The 16,088-nt window shown below is 40.2% G+C and overlaps 1 long non-coding RNA gene across 2 annotated transcripts in view; it reads right to left on the minus strand.

Moving 5' to 3' along the window:
• Positions 1–16,088, minus strand: part of LOC128111142 (uncharacterized) — a 92,965-nt gene that overhangs the window by 47,322 nt on the left and 29,555 nt on the right. The window lies entirely within an intron of this gene.

Below are 16,088 nucleotides of genomic sequence, written 5' to 3' on the forward strand. Positions count from 1 at the left end.
GGATGTTTCCCAGTTGTGCCGTATTTTAAATAAGGCTGCAGTGACCCATTTGTGTGTAGTGCCATATACATGGTCTGTAGGGCTGGGTCACTGCAGCCTCCACATCCTGGGGCTCTTACTCTGTATGGTCAGGTTGTTGTACTCCAACGGTGTGGACTCTGGTTTTAAGTACAGCGTGTGAAGGTACTGTGCTTTTCAGGGTCTCTGTCACCAAGGCTGTCACATGTTCTACTGCCATTTAAGCCGCAGAAAGTGTTATTATTTAAAGTGACAAGACAAATTGCTTTGTTTCTACTTTTTTTTTTTTTTTTGGTTTTTCGAGACAGGGTTTCTCTGTGTAGCTTTGTGCCTTTCCTGGAACTCACTTGGTAGTCCAGGCTGGCCTCGAACTCACAGAGATCCGCCTGGCTCTGCCTCCCAAGTGCTGGGATTAAAGGTGTGCGCCACCACCGCCCGGCTGTTTCTACTTTTATGAAGCATTTGGTTTTCTGTGAGATGTTTGTTCTTTTAGTTTTAGTCTCAGACGTCTAGGGACGCTGTAAAACACGCACAGAACTCCTTTATATACTCCTCGTGTATAACACTTGCCTGTGTTTTCTGCCCCTTCTCTGCCTGTCGTTGCTTCTCTGTGTGCCTGTGTGGTATGCATGCACAAGTACATCCTTTTATTTTTTTACTCATTTATAGTCATGCTGCTATGGTTTGGATATGAAGTGTCCTCCCCAAAGTGTCATGTATTGAAAATTTGGTCCCTAACTGATGGTACTGTATTGGAAAGTTCTGGGAAAAAAAATAAAACAAACAAAAAAACTTGAGGTGAGGTCTAGATGGAAGGAATAGGTCTCTGGGGGCAAGTCCTTCAGGGATCTACTTGCTCCAGCACCTCTGTATTCCTCTTACTTGTTTCCCATCTACCCTGAGATGAAGGTGCTTTTCCTCTGTATATTTCCATCTCTTGCACAGTTCTCTTTAAGTACTTTGGTTCCAGCAGTGGAAAAAAAAAGTATATGCCCATTTCTCTAAGTGCTTTAGTCTGTTTCCTAAAATCACTATTTTATGTGTCTGTAGTCCAATTATGAAAATTAAACTAATGTTAACAAATTCAGCTAGCTGATATGTAGGTCTTATTCTGATCTTCCCCACAAGTGCCAGTAATGCTATTTACAGCAAAACAAAGTCCTGATTGAATTGCCCTCTTTAGTTGCCTACTCTTTCCACCTTGACTCATCCTTTAAGCTTTATTTTTCTTTCTTATTTTAAGTTGGTGGTGATGGGGATTGAGTCTAGAACCTCCTGAATGATGGATAAGCACTCTGCCACTGTCTGCTTTCCAGCCCTAAGTTTTGTTTTTCATGAGCTCAATATTTAAAGAGTGTAGGCCAGTTATTTTGTTGAATGTCATTGTGTTTCATATACTCCTATTTAGTTCATACCTGTTTTACAGAAATTCCACTGGAAGGATGCTTGTGCCATATGCCATCAATCTTCTCACGATAATGTTGATCCCTTAGTTAAGGGCGTGTTCATCAGGTTACTCCACTACGCATTTCCTTTTATACATTGTATTTTTATTTATGTTTGAATTGGTGGGTGTTGTGTGTTGGTGTCTGCATGTGTGTGCGCTTGGGTGTTTAAGTAAGTGCACCCATGTGCAAGACAGAGGCTGTCTTCTCTAGTGTTCTTTGTCGTTCCCTTGAGACATGGTCTCTCACAGCTTGCTGGCTGTTTTGGCTAGGCTGACTGACCTCAAGCTCCAGGAACTACCACAATGCTGGGGTTACAGGCATATACGCATGTCCAGCCATACCAAACTTACATGGGTGCTGGGGGTTTGAACTCAGGCCTTCATATTTGATAAGCAAGTGTTCTATCCACAGAGCCATCTTTCCAACCTATGGTGATATTTCATTTGTGCTGAAATGTGATTTTATTTGTATGTTAATAAATAAAAGTTGCCTGGGGGTCAGAGCTAATAGCAAGCCATAGCAGAATTTTGGTGGTGGTAGCACACGCCTTTAATTCAATCATGTGGCAGGCAGAGTCTGCCACCAGCATGGAGACACATGCCTTTAATCTTAATACCAACCATAGAAGACCTGGAGGTCTGTATAGACAGGCAGTGACGAGGTCATGTGGTTGGGTTTACAACCAATGAGAAGGCAGAACAGAAAGTCAATAAAAAGACAGACACAGGAAGTAGGTCTCTTTCTCGGGGGGGGGGGGGGGGGGGCGGGGGGGGGGGGATAAGAAGGCGGTTTTAGTCTCAGCTCTTAGCTACTGCTCTGACCTCTTGGGCTTTTAACTCTGCATTTGGCTCTGTGTTTCTTATTTAATAAGACCGTTACATCTACACCAACCCCTTTAAGTTATATTGAGAGGTTTCGTAAATGATTCTTGTTATTCCTCGAACATTTAGCCACTAGTTAGCTGCCAATGGAAGTTCTTACCTATGTTACTAGGATGGTACCTAAATGACTTTGTGATTCTGTTGTTCTTGGTTTTCTGCTATAAATAGCCTCTTCATCTCTATGCTATTTTATCATTGGGGATCTTTTGGAGACCATTGCTGCTAAAGTGTCTGTTTAGCCACTGGGAGCTGATCCCTGAGATTTTTGCTGTGCAAGTTCCCATTGGGAACTCTTTGCTTTTCAGCACAGTAAGATATTATTTTAGATTCATCCCAACCTTGAGAACAGCCATTTCTCTAAGGATATATATTCTGTGTGGAGAATAACATTTGGAAATCATGATGTTTGTTGCTACTGGGGTGTTATTGTTTTTAGGCTTCAGCTGACAGATGACAACACAGTGCACACCTACACACATGAGATACATTTTTAAAAAAGCATATTTCTGCATACATTTATGTGATATTTTATTTGTGCTTTGATAAATAAAGCTTGCCTGGAGATCAAGGGAAAAAGGCCAGTCATTTTAAGTAAACAAAGTCAGGCAACACACTCCCTTAATTCGATCACTTAGCAGGCAGGATCTCTGTGTGTTCAAGGCCATACTAGGGAACAGAGCCAAGCGTGGTGACACATGCCTTTAATCCCAGTACCAACCATAGAGACCTGGAGGTCTGTACAGACAGACAGTGACAAGGAAGTGAGGTAGCTGGGCTAAGAGCCAATGAGAGGGCAGAAAAGCAAGGCATATAATGGCATGGGTAAGACAGGAAGTAGCTCACATTTGGAAGCTGCAGAGTTGGTGAGGTAAGGTTGGCTGGTGGCTTTCGCTATTTCCCTGATCTCTCTAAGGCTTTCACCCCTATATTTGGCTTCGTTTTTTTTTTTTTTTGTTTTTTTTTTTTTATTTAATAAGACCATTTAGAAATTTGTCTGCACATTGATGTCTATTTGTGTGGATTAAAAGCTACCATCAGTTCACACTGATACCTTCCAGATTTAGTACATTGCCTCAAGGCTTATTTCACTCTGTTTTATCACAGACTGACTTCAAACCAGCTAAAGATGACATTGCGTTTTTGGCCCTCCTCCCTGCACCTCCCAGGTGTAGGGGATTAGCACACCCAGTGTATGTGGTGCTGCAGATTGTACCCTGGGCGGTGATGCTAGGCAAGCCCTCTAAATGAGCTCCACCCTGGATCTGCCTCTCTTGTATTGATGAGAGCTCTGGCTGCCTGAAGTATGATACATTTATTTACTTAACTCTAGGAGGTTTTACAGTGGGTAGGTAATCTGTACCTCTGTAAAAAGCCTCTAACTGGAGTTCACTAGTGGCTTACAGTGATTTTGCTCTTTAACATAGTTCAGTGCTGTGTGAAGAAATCTATCTGGGTTAATTAATTAATTGCCCAAAATTTTTAATTTTTTGTGTGAGAATTCCACACCTGCAAAAACAAAAAAACAGTCTTTCACTTCATCTTGAGGACAGAGATGGCTCAGTGGTTAAGAGCACTGATGTTCCAGAGGAACCGGGTTCAATTCCCAGGTTGTTCCATGTCTGATCATGACAGGATGAAACAAAACAAAACAAAAAACCCAGTCTTTCACACGGCAGCATTGAATCACCAGAGGCAAGGTGATGGTAGTTATCATACTGGGCAATATAGACAAAACAATGTTCATAATGGCCTAACCTGTAATGGTCAGCACAGGCAAGGTGAATTTTATAGTGCATTACTCATACGGACCTTTGGTACCAACTAATCAATCATGATGTGAACCCTGAGATTGTATTATTTACTGGAAATACCTGTTTCTAGTTGTGGTGTGGCTCACCCCTAGCACACACCTTTAATCCAAGAGCTTTCTGCTTAAATATTTTAAACATGATTAAATAAAATCAACTATAGGTTAAGAAGAGGAGCAAGCATGAGTTGATAGGAAGTGAACATAAGATTATTAAGAAAAAACCATAGAGAGTAAGAGGGAGTCAGGAGGATGGATAGAGAGACACACAGGAAGTAGAAGGGAGGGACATTGAAGAGACTTGTTTGAGATGGTAGGAGAGAGGAGAAGTTTTGGAGATGACTGTGGAAGAGGAGGGTCAGCTGGGTGCTTCCTCTGCCTCTCTGAGCTAGCAGACTTTCACCCCAGCATCTGACTCCCAAGTCTTTATTGGCAAAATGGAATGATTTGAGATTTTGATAAAAACAACATTTGACACTCCAATGCATAGCACAACCACATGGACAGAGAAACCATGCCAGTTGTAGACAAACTGAGAAGCCTTCAGATTTGGTAAGACATCTTGCAAATCCTCAAGAAGAGAGTTAAGTAATATTAAAAGGAAAAACCTTTCCCATGTTAAGGATGGGAAATATCATAATACAAGGTGTTAGGACCCAGTATAGTGCTACTTTAGATGAAAATAGAATCAGAAAACTGTAGCTGGAGTTTTCTCCAGTCCTGCCTGGTCCACAGTCAGGACAAATCTCTCTCACCTCCCAGTCCCACAGCCACTTTGACCCAACCGAGTAAACACATAGAGACTTACATTGTTTAAACTGTTTGGCCTAATGGCTCAGGCTTCTTGCTAACTGTTCTTATATCTTAAATTAATCCATTTCTATAAATCTATACCTTGCCACATGGCTTGTGGCTTACCGGCATCTTCACATGCTGCTGTCGTGCCGGCGGCTGGCAGTGTCTCTCTTCCTCCTTTATGTTCTCTCAATTCTCCTCTCTGTTAGTCCTGCCCATACTTCCTGACTGGCCACTGGCCAATCAGTGTTTTATCTATTGACCAATCAGAGCAATTTGACATACAGACCATCCCACAGCAAGGTATTGATATTTCCCAAGATCAGTTTCCAGGTGAAGGTCAATCTGCTGAGTTACAAAGGCAGCTTGAATGGGAAGATCACACCTTGGTGCTATGTTGTTTAGCAGCTTTAAATGCTTGGGACAGGATTGAAGAATCAGGAAAGAGGTCTGAGTCATTTACTAAAATCATACAAGGCAAAAAAGAAAGCTTCACTGACTTTTTTTTTTTTTGCAAAGATTGACTTCAGCTATAAATAGAATAGTATCAGATTCAGAAGTCAGACAAATTAGAATCTTTGGCTTTTGAAAATTCTGATTCAGAATGCAAAGTGTGATTAGGCCTTTAAAGGCAAGGTCAGCGCCAATAGATGAATGGATGAGAAATACAGCTGAAATTAGATCTCACATTTATGGTGTTACTCTGATAAGAGAAGTAATTTCTAAAAGTTTTAAGAAAAATAAAAATGTCAGATGTTTTAATAGCAGTAAGTAAGGTCTTTTGAAAAGGGGTTGTAGGCAAGACATTCCTAGAAACAATGTTTTTTCTAGAGATAATCAAAAGAGAAGGCTCCAGCCTCCTGGAGTATACAGAAGGTGTAACAAAGACTGACACTGGACTAATGAATGCAGATCAATCAGGTACAGTCAAGGTAATCCTTTGACATTGGGAAATGCCCTAGGGGGCTCCCACAGGCCCAGATATCAAATCCAGTCTGATCATTCCCTCTCCAAATTAGAGAAACTCATCTAGAGCAATAAAAAATTTAATGACTGTTGTTAAAAACAGAACTCCTCTAGATGTAATCAAGGACAGAACAGCTTCACAGATAAAACAAAAAATTCAGGAGAGACCAGAGAACATGTATTTGGGCAAACTGCTATAAATGATCATAGACCTAAGCTAAAATCACAAATAAATGATAGTCCAACTGAAGGTGTAGTAGACATAGGAGATATAACAATTTCACCCAAATCTTGGCATCCAGATTGGTATCTTCAAGAGGTAAATATTCAGCTTCTAGGGATTGGAAGTTTATCTCAGGTAAAACAAAGTTCAAGATGGGGAGAGTGTATAGAACTATAAGGACAAATAGGAAAATTAAAACCATATGGGCTAATATAATCATGAATTTATGGGGAAGTGATTTGGATAAAGAGATTAAAGTTCTTCCGATCTCAGAAACAAACTAGAAAATAAAGAATACTTCTGATAAAAATATTAAAAGTTGTTATCAAGAGAAGTCGCAGACTGTTCAGGTTGTACATAAGCAGGACACAAAAGCTGTTGGTATTTAAAAGTTACCAACAGCCCTACCTAAAAAATGGTTAAGTGACAAACCAATGTGGGCAGAACAATGGTCTTTGACATCAGACAAATTACAGCCACTAGAACAGCTGGAACAGGAGCAGATAAGTGCTCAACATATTGCAGAACTGTCCAGCCCTTGGAATTCTCCTATATGTCATTAAAAATAAATCTAGAAGATAGAGAACGGTAACAGATCTAAGAGCCATAAATAAGGTGATTCAGCCAATGGGCTCTTTACAGCCTGGAATTCCCTTGCCTTCTTTATTACTTAGAGAATGGTCTATTATAGTGGTTGATTTAAAAGGCTATCTTTTTACTATATCTTTACAAGAATGGAATAAAGAAAAATTTGCCTTCATGGTGCCTACGTATAATAATGCCTATCCTGTTCAAAGGTATCACTGGAAAATTATTCCACAAGGAATGTTAAACAGCTCCACCTTGTGTCAACATTTTCTACAACAGATGTTAGAAATAATTTGTAAATAGTTTCCTAAATCTAAAATTTATCATTAAATGGATGATATCTTACTGGCTGATTCAGACACAGATACTTTAGAAAAAAATGTTTGATGAAGTAAAGAGAATTTTACCATGCTGGAGATTACAACTGCTCCTGAAAAAAAAATACTAAGAGGATATTCTATCAACTATCTAGGATATAAGATAGGTTTACAGAAAATTCAACTACAGAAAGTACAAATCAGGAGAGATTATAAGGTGTGAGGAAACAGGAACTAAAGCAGCAGTTCAGCTAAGATCCTTTCAGGTGAGGACCCAGAGGTTTTCAAGCTGAGGAGTTGGCGAGGTGAGATTGACTGTGGCTTGCTCTGCTTCTGTGGTCTTTCAGCTTTCACCCTTATATCTGGCTCTGGGTTGTTGTTTTTTTTTTTTTTTTTTTTTCGAGACAGGGTTTCTCTGTGTAGCTTTGCGCCTTTCCTGGATCTCGCTCTGTAGACCAGGCTGGCCTCGAACTCACAGAGATCCGCCTGCCTCTGCCTCCCGAGTGCTGGGATTAAAGGCATGCGCCACCACCGCCCGGCTGGCTCTGGGTTTTTTATTACAAGACCATCTATGATTTGAACAACACATACCAACCACCCTGTGGTCATAAGGGCAACCCTTATAGTGATGGATTGGATCTGTTCAAAGGCAGAGTCCTTTCAGGCTTAGCCATGGTAAGAAAGGTATTCCACTGGAACTGGTACCTATCTGAAATTCTTCATGACCAGGATGTGGTAGCAAAGGGGTCTGTGCCTTCCCATACTGAGGAAATAGCTCAGTTGCCTAAACTGCTCACTCCTCCCCCAAGAGATGCATTGAACTGTGAGGACCAATGGAATGGCCACATGTGGCTAATGCAAGGTTTACTGATGGTTCAACAACCACTGATGGGTCCAAAACTAATGGAAAGGGGCAGCCTACAGACCAGGAGATAGAATGACCAATACTGCGGAAGGAACTACGAAGTCAGAGCAGCACAGTTGGCTATCAGAAAAACAACTAGGAACGTAAAAGGAAATGCCCTGTCATCCCCAATTCGTGGCACATGGGCAATGGTATAGCTATGTGGTCATCAAAATGGAAAACCACTGACTGACAGATCAATGGCAAATGTGGGAGGCATGAACAGAAATGGTAAAACGTAGAAAAACTTAGGAAAGACATCAAATTTTATGTAGCTCATACAGGCAAGACAGATGAAACATCGGAAAAATAATGAAATAATGGACACATTGGCATCATGTTTAATTAAGACTAGGATATCAAAATTTGCCAGGGAACAAGTTCAGAATAAGTCAGCAAGAATGATAAATTACACATTCTAAAAGCTTAAAAGTTTAGTCCTCACACTAAAAATTAAGGGAAAATGAAGAACCAAATGAAACCAGGATAACCCCACGAGAATAACAATGGTAAGGAATCCATAGCCAGGCAGTGGTTCACACCTTTACCCCAGCACTTGGGAGGCACATGCCTTTAATCCCAGCACTTTGGGAGGCAGAGGCAGGCACATAAGAATTACAGTGTTTTAAATTTAAAAGCTGCTTGCAAAAATCAGGCTGAAATTCAAAGTGAATGTACTTTGGGGTCTAAAAGTAAATACACTTAAACCTTGAATTTATATATAAAGAGAAAGGGGAATATAGACGTATTTATCTACACATACTAAGGTATATTAGTTTTAAATTTTCAAAGAATTTTTTAATTGAAAGATAATACTTTTTTTCTGTTGTCAAAAAACATTTTGCCCTAGGAAAGATATAACCTGCCCAAATAGGAACCCTTTAGAGTTAGGGTTGAGGCGATGTTTTGCTTTTATCTTTCCAGGAGAATAAAAGCATCCAACTAAGGAATCCGGAGACCACAGGTGAAACATCTGAACAAAAAGGACGGATCATCAAGAGAAAATGTCCCAAGAAAAAGAGTAAACTGGCCAAGTGCATTACCCACCTCCAACTGACCAGCCTGAAATCTCGGCCCAGAGCACTAAATAACACTGGCACCCATGCCACCTTCTTGCCCAAGTGACTGTCTCTTCCTGCAGGACAAACACCCAATGTGGGCCAGGGGCAGGACAGCTCAGGCTCATGTTCCCAAATGGTGACCTCTTTAGATATAAGTGGCAAATGGTTTTTATGTGGTCCCAATGCAATTAAAAATTACAGCTGGCTTTGGTATTGGAGTTTGGCCCTCTCCTTCTCTAAATCTATGCATGCTGGTTAAGGAAAATCCAAAATCTCTGTCTCATATCAGAAGATCCACATGGTATGGGACAGAGGAAAAGGAAAAAGAAGGGGCTAGTCTACTGCTACTAATCCCATAATCATTTGGTTTTCATTTGACTCTCTAAAACTTTTCTTATGGTATCAATATTATCTCAAAATCTATAAGATTATTATCTATATACAAACTTTCTGTCATGATACTAGTAGTCACACAGAGTACTACCTAATTCTAGAAATAAGCTTCATCTAGCTTCCTGTACATGTTTTTGAGTTTGAGTCTGAAGCAGGTAACTGAAGTTTGTGTACCTCAGATGTACTTAATAGATTGCGGTCCTCAAACCTTTTGGAGATCTGCTGAATATGGCATTTAAATGGTTTCAGTTTTCTACAATGAACCATGACCCTTTCTAACAGTAACCTTTGAGGTCTCCAAGAAGATGACAGGGCCCTGCAAGGATGAATCCATCTGGATTGTGTTAACGCTAACCACTAGGCCAACTGCCCCAGGCCCCTTCTGCCTCCAGGTTCTGCACAAACAGTGGACACTTTTGGGTTGACTGCTATGTTCTACCCAGCCAGGATTGCCACTAAGCTGACAAATACCACCCAAAGATAAGCTTTGGACTACAAACTGCTCAGGACATTCAAATTGCTCAGTTCATATGAGCAATTTTACACAACATTGAACTTAAAAATACTTAATCCTAACACTGCCCAATACAACCAAGCTGGACACTGTGGAAAGCTTGGCAGAAATAGCTTTACTGTGTTAAGAGTTAAAACCTTTCCTTTCCATTTAGCCAAAAAAGGGGAAATGTTGCAGAATATTTGATCACACTGTGTACCCCAAGACTGTGTTATTTACTGGAAAAACCTGTTTCTAGCTGTGTGTGGCTCAGTCCTAGCATACACTTTTAATCCAAGAGCTTTCTGCTTGAATATTGTAAGCAGGATTAAATAAAGTCAACTATAGATTAGGAGATGAGCAATCAACCAGCTGACAGGAAGTGAACATAGGATTATTAAGAAAAAACCATAGAGAGTAAGAGAGAGTCAGGAGGATGGATAGAGGGATGCACAGGAAGTAGAAGGGGGAGACATTCAGTTGAGGAGTCTTGTTGAGCATGGGAAGTCTTTCTATCTTCTGATATCTTCCTTATTTCTTTTTCAATATCTTAAAGTTTTCATTGTAGAGGCCTTTCCTTTTTTTGTTTTTGTTTTTTTTTGTTGTTGTTGTTTCTTTTTGGATAGATTTCCCCCAAGTATTAATTTATTTATTATATACTTATTGTCTGTGTATCTATTATGAAAGAGAACATCTACCTGACTTATTTTTCAGTATGATTGTCATTAGCATATAGGGAATCTCCAGATTTTTGTGTGTTAATTTTGAATCCTCATACTCTGCTGGAAGTATTTATCAGCTCTAAGGGTTTTCTTTATCTTTAGGGCTTCTTATATATAGAATCACGTCATCTGCAAGGAAGACCACTTTGACTTTCCTTATTTGCATCTCTTATTTCTTTCTCTTTTCTTATTGTTCTAGCTAAGACTTCAAGCTATTGAATAGGAATGAATTGTCTTTCCTGGTCATCTTGGGAACATTGAGTTTTCCTCTACTTAGCATGCTGTTAGCTATAGGTTTATTGTATACAGCCTGTATACACCCTCTACCTCTAATAATCAGGAAAGGATTATAGATTTTGTCAACAGCCTTTCTGCATCTAATGAAATGATCATGTGATTTCTGTTTTTGAATCTACTTATGTGGTGGATTACATCTATTGATTTATACATGCTGTACCAGTCCTGTATCACTGGAATGAAACTAACTTTATCATGATGAATAATCTTTTTAATGTACTGTTGAATTCAGATTTCAGTTTGCCCGTATTTTATGGACAATTTTAGAATCTATGTTCATCAGGGAGTTTGGTCTAAAATAATCTTCCTCCTCCTCCTCTTCTTCCTTGTTGTGAATTTTGAAAGGGGCTTTAAATATTTTAAAGAGACCAAACTTTTTAAAGATTGGGACTTGTAAAGTTATTTAATGGCTTATGTTGAAATATTAATATTAACATGCCATCTTGGGGACAAATGAGAAAGAAAAAATTCTCATTGAATACTGAAGTATCTTCATGTCAAGTTGACAAGGATTCAATCGTGCTGGCCAGTTTCATGTCAGCCTGACACAGCTAGAGTCATTTTGGAAAAGGGAACCTCAATTGAGAAAACGCCCCCATCAGGCTGACCTGTGGGCAAGCCTATGGTGTATCCTCTTGATTAACTGATGCGAGAGAGTCCGGCTCACTGGGTGGTGCCACTCCTGGGATATTGGTCCTGGGTGCTATAAGAAAGAAGGCTGAGCAAGTAACAGAGCACAAGCCAGTAAGCATCACTCCTCTGTGAGCTCTGTGTAATTTCCTGCCTCCAATTCCTGTTCTGCTTGAGTCTCTGCCCCAAATTCCCTTCATGATAGAGTGTGATCTGAGAGTTGTAAGCTGAAATAAATCATTTCCTCCCCAAATTGTCTTTGTTCATGGTGCTTTATCACAGCAATAGAAACCCTAACTAAGTCAGATCCCAACTAAGTAGAGTAAAAAGAGAGAGAAATAAAGGAGGTAAGTCAGTAATTTTCTGTACCGAGTTGAATCTACATACATGTAATCCAGTGTTAAAATGGTATTTTAATGGGAAGGAAAGTGTCTTATGAGATGTCAATGGTGTGTGAATGATGAAAGAGGTGTAAAAAAATCTAAACTAAGAGACTTCATCAGACATACTCATCTAAGTGTACCTAGCATGCAGTCACATACAAACACTTAAAATGAGCATGATGTTTTCCTTGGAGGCCATCATGTGAGAATACCTGACTGCTACTTTCTGCCACTCCAGACATGTCTCTCCATGAGCTATTACACCATACATGAGGAAATTACTGACTGTCTCACTAATCCCATCAATCAGTTTGCATTGTTCTACAGCTCCCTTCAAATGAAAACATTTATAGAGGATAACCTTTGGTCTGCTTCCCTTCCCTAGTCATGTTCTTTGTAAGATTCCCCCATGCCATGGCAGATGTTAGAAACGTGTTGATGTTAATGCAGAGGATCATTCAGTGGAGAAGTTTAGCTGTCACTGATTGAGGAGTGGTTCTTTTTGGAGTGTTTGGAATAAACTTAGAAATGATAATGCTATGAACATTCGTAGGTTAGAATATGTTTATAGCCTTCTAAGGACTGGAATCACTCATTGGAATTTGAAGAGAAATTATGCTTTACAACCTGAGTTTTTCTTTTCATAGCATCTGTGTAGTCTTACATTCCATGGATCACCTCTAGTTACTTTACTTCTTTTAGTTTTTTTTTTCTTTTTTTTTAAAGATTGATTTATTTATTATGTATACAGTATTCTGCCGGCATGTATGCCTGCAGGCCAGAAGAGGGCACCAGATCTCATTGTAGATGGTTGTGAACCACCATGTGGTTGCTGGGAATTGAACTCAGGACCTCTGGAAGAGCAGCCAGTGCTCTTAATCTCTGAGCCATCTCTCCAGCCCTAGATGTCTTTTTAAACTAATAAATCCCGACTTCAAAACTTTCTTGAGACAGGGTCTCAACATATAGTGCAGCCTGGCCTTGAACTTATAGTCTAGGCTGCCTTCTGCCTTAGCCGCCTAAATGCTAGGGTTGCATGTGTTGACCACCATTTGCCTTGAAATTAATAGAAAAGTTTTCTTTCTTCAGCTAAAAGATCTCAAAAGAGGTTGTATACAGTGACACAACCCTTTTGGAACAACAACCATCCACTAGCCAAATAGCCCAGGAAAAATGACAGGCCCATATACAACTTCACCAGCAAAGCTAATCTGAGGAGCTGAGACTTGAAATTTACTCCTCCCCCACAGGGGGATGTTTTGGTCTGTTTGTTCCCATGTCAGGGTTAGAACCTGCACATTATTCCCCAGCTCTCAATGCACCTAGCCAGTCTGCTTTCTTTTCTCCACCTTACCAAACCTAACTTCATTTGCTTCATAAAGAAGCTCCAGTATTTTTGTCTGAATGTAGCAGGACTACCAGCAGCAGTGTGTCTCTTCTATTTGGTTTAAAAACTAGAGGTCCTTCTCAGTGACTTCGTAAAGCAATAGATCTTATTCCTTCCTAAACTGGAGAGAAACTGCTTCCGGAAGGTTTCTCTGCTGTCCCACCTGTGGGTTGCACATTGCTGAATTCCTAATCTTCTGTCATAATTGTTTTCCCAAGGTAGACTTTCTTTGCAGACTGGTACTAGTAAGTTGTTATTGAACTTTTCTGGGGTTGAGTTTGCATGGTTTCCGATTCTTTCACTTCATTTTTATGTGTCATAGTTTTGTCAACCTAGAGTAGACTTTTTTTTTCCCCTTTTTGTTTTTTGAGACAAGGATTTTCCTGGCTGTCTTGGAACTCACTCTGTAGACCAGGCTGGCCTCAAACTCAAAGAGATCCCTCTGTCTCTGCCTCTTGAATGCTGGGATTAAAGGGGTGAGCTACCATGGCCAACCTGGGTAGGCTTAAGAAGTGCTTAGGAGATTAGTGTGCTTTTGAGAGTTTCTGAAGATGGTTAGATCAGGGCTCTGACCTAATGAGTGCATTAACCCCCGAATTAATTCATAATGTAATGGAATCACTGGTAGGTGCTGACAGCTAGGAGGTAGGACCTAGTTGGACCTAATGGTCACTGGGGGTATACCCTTTTGTGTTATTTCTTGTCCTGGCCCCTTTCTGCATTCATTGGTTCTGCTTCCTGGCCACTATGACATAAACTGTCCTATCCTGCCATACCCTCCCCACCATGAAGGACTGATGTTTCTAAAACTGTAAGCCAAACACACATTTCCACTTTTAAGCCTCTTTTCTTAGATATTTGATCACAGAAAAACAAACAAACAAACAACTGACACAGTTTCCTTCATTGTTAATCACTTCTGGCAAAGGAACAAACTTTATCCACAGAATGAAGCTGAAGACAGCTGTTTACAGCTGCCCATCCTAAGAGGGAGGTGCCTCTAGTTCTGTCTAGATGGCTAAAATAGTTCCAGAGAAGTTTCTGAGGAGAAATAGAGAACTGATTGATAATGCTTCTAATTTATAGTTATCTCATGGGTTTGGGTGTACTAGTTAAATTAGCAGGGGAAAGTTTCAATGGATAAGAATCTCTTAAGAAAGAAATCATCTGAGAGCTAGAGTTAACATTTAAACCAGTCTCATAGATTACACATCATGTCAAGTACTCTACCAAAATTTCTTGACTCTGAAAATTTTTTCTCAAAACCATTCTAATAGTAGATGCAGTTTAAAGTTTCTCTGATACTGTGTGTGGGTGGTACAGACCTATAATCTCAGCACCTATGAGGCAGAGGCAGGAGAGTGCTGTGGGATGTTCTGTATGGCAAATGTGTTGCTCTGATTGGTTAGCAAACAAAACACTGATTGGTCAGTGGCTAGGCAGGAAGTATAGGCGGGACTAACTGAGAGGAGAAAAGAAAGAACAGGAAGGCAGAAGGAGTCACTGCCAGCCGCCGCCATGACTAGTAACATGTGAAGATGCCAGTAAGCCACGAGCCACGTGGCAAGGTACAGACTTATGGAAATGGATTAATTTAAGATATAAGAACAGTTAGCAAGAAGCCTGCCACAGCCATACAGTTTGTAAGCAATATAAGTCTCTGTGTTTACTTGGTTGGGTCTAAGCGGCTGTGGAACTGGCAGGTGTCAGAGATTTGTCCTTACTATGGGCCAGGCAGGAAAACTCTAGCTACAGGAGAGTCACTGCAAGTTGGAGGCCAGCCTATGCTACATAGTGAGTTTTGAGGCCAGCCAGGGCTACAAAATAAAACTCTCAAAAAATAACCCCAAAAGCTTATATGTAAAACAGATGACAGCAGTTTATAAATTTATAACACAGAAATGTATAGACTATAATGTTACTAAGAGTGTTAGAAAGCTAATGTCTAGACTATTTAGAAAAAGTTTTGATAATGGACATGAAATTTCATCTAGATCTTGGTCCATAAAGTTGAAGTAATCCACTTCACTTGTGAAAAATGATTTGATCCAGGCCAATGCAATGGCATAAGCAAAATTATGAAGCCGGGATCAAGGACCTCTGCAGGGGAATAAAAGATGGAAGTGGAAGGGCAGTCCAACTGAGTTACACTGAGTTCTGAAACAAAGCTGTATAGGGACCGTGGGGTCACAGCAAGACATTCTAGAGTTGGGTGTTCTTTATAATTTTGTCTTTTAAAATAATTTTATCTTTTCTTTGTTGCCACTATAGACCCAGAGCCTTGTGCTTGTTAGGCAAATGCTTTGCCATTGAGCTAGATCCCCATGGTTGCTGTTTATAGAGAAGGGAAAGATCCTTGTTGCTAAGCAGCTAAATCTAGAATTTAGTCATGAGACAGACAAAGGGGGTGAGGGAGGGGCTGCATTTCTTTGTTCTGTGTGACTGCAACTATAAACTGCTGTTGACTGATAGGGATCAAGCAAACCATCTGACAGAAAGGACCATGGTAATGACTGTTTTCTGCTGCTAAGTCACTCATCCGGTTTGACACTGTGTAAGTTGGTATCTAAAATAGTCTACGGGATAATGTGAAATTTCTTAATGTTTGCTTCTTTTTCCTTTTAAATACATGAGTGACTTAAGCACAGGTAGGGGGTAGAGGGTAGAGGGTGGGGTAACCAATCACTGAAGTTTGTCTGAAACTGAGGGGATGGCTATGAGGGAGGACAACATTTAAGTTTTAAAAGCAGGCTAGATCTGAACAAATCTGAGTGA

The sequence above is a fragment of the Peromyscus californicus genome, unplaced genomic scaffold, assembly GCF_007827085.1.
Source record: "Peromyscus californicus insignis strain IS unplaced genomic scaffold, ASM782708v3 Scaffold_15__1_contigs__length_86483966, whole genome shotgun sequence".
Taxonomy (NCBI): Eukaryota; Metazoa; Chordata; class Mammalia; order Rodentia; family Cricetidae; genus Peromyscus; species Peromyscus californicus.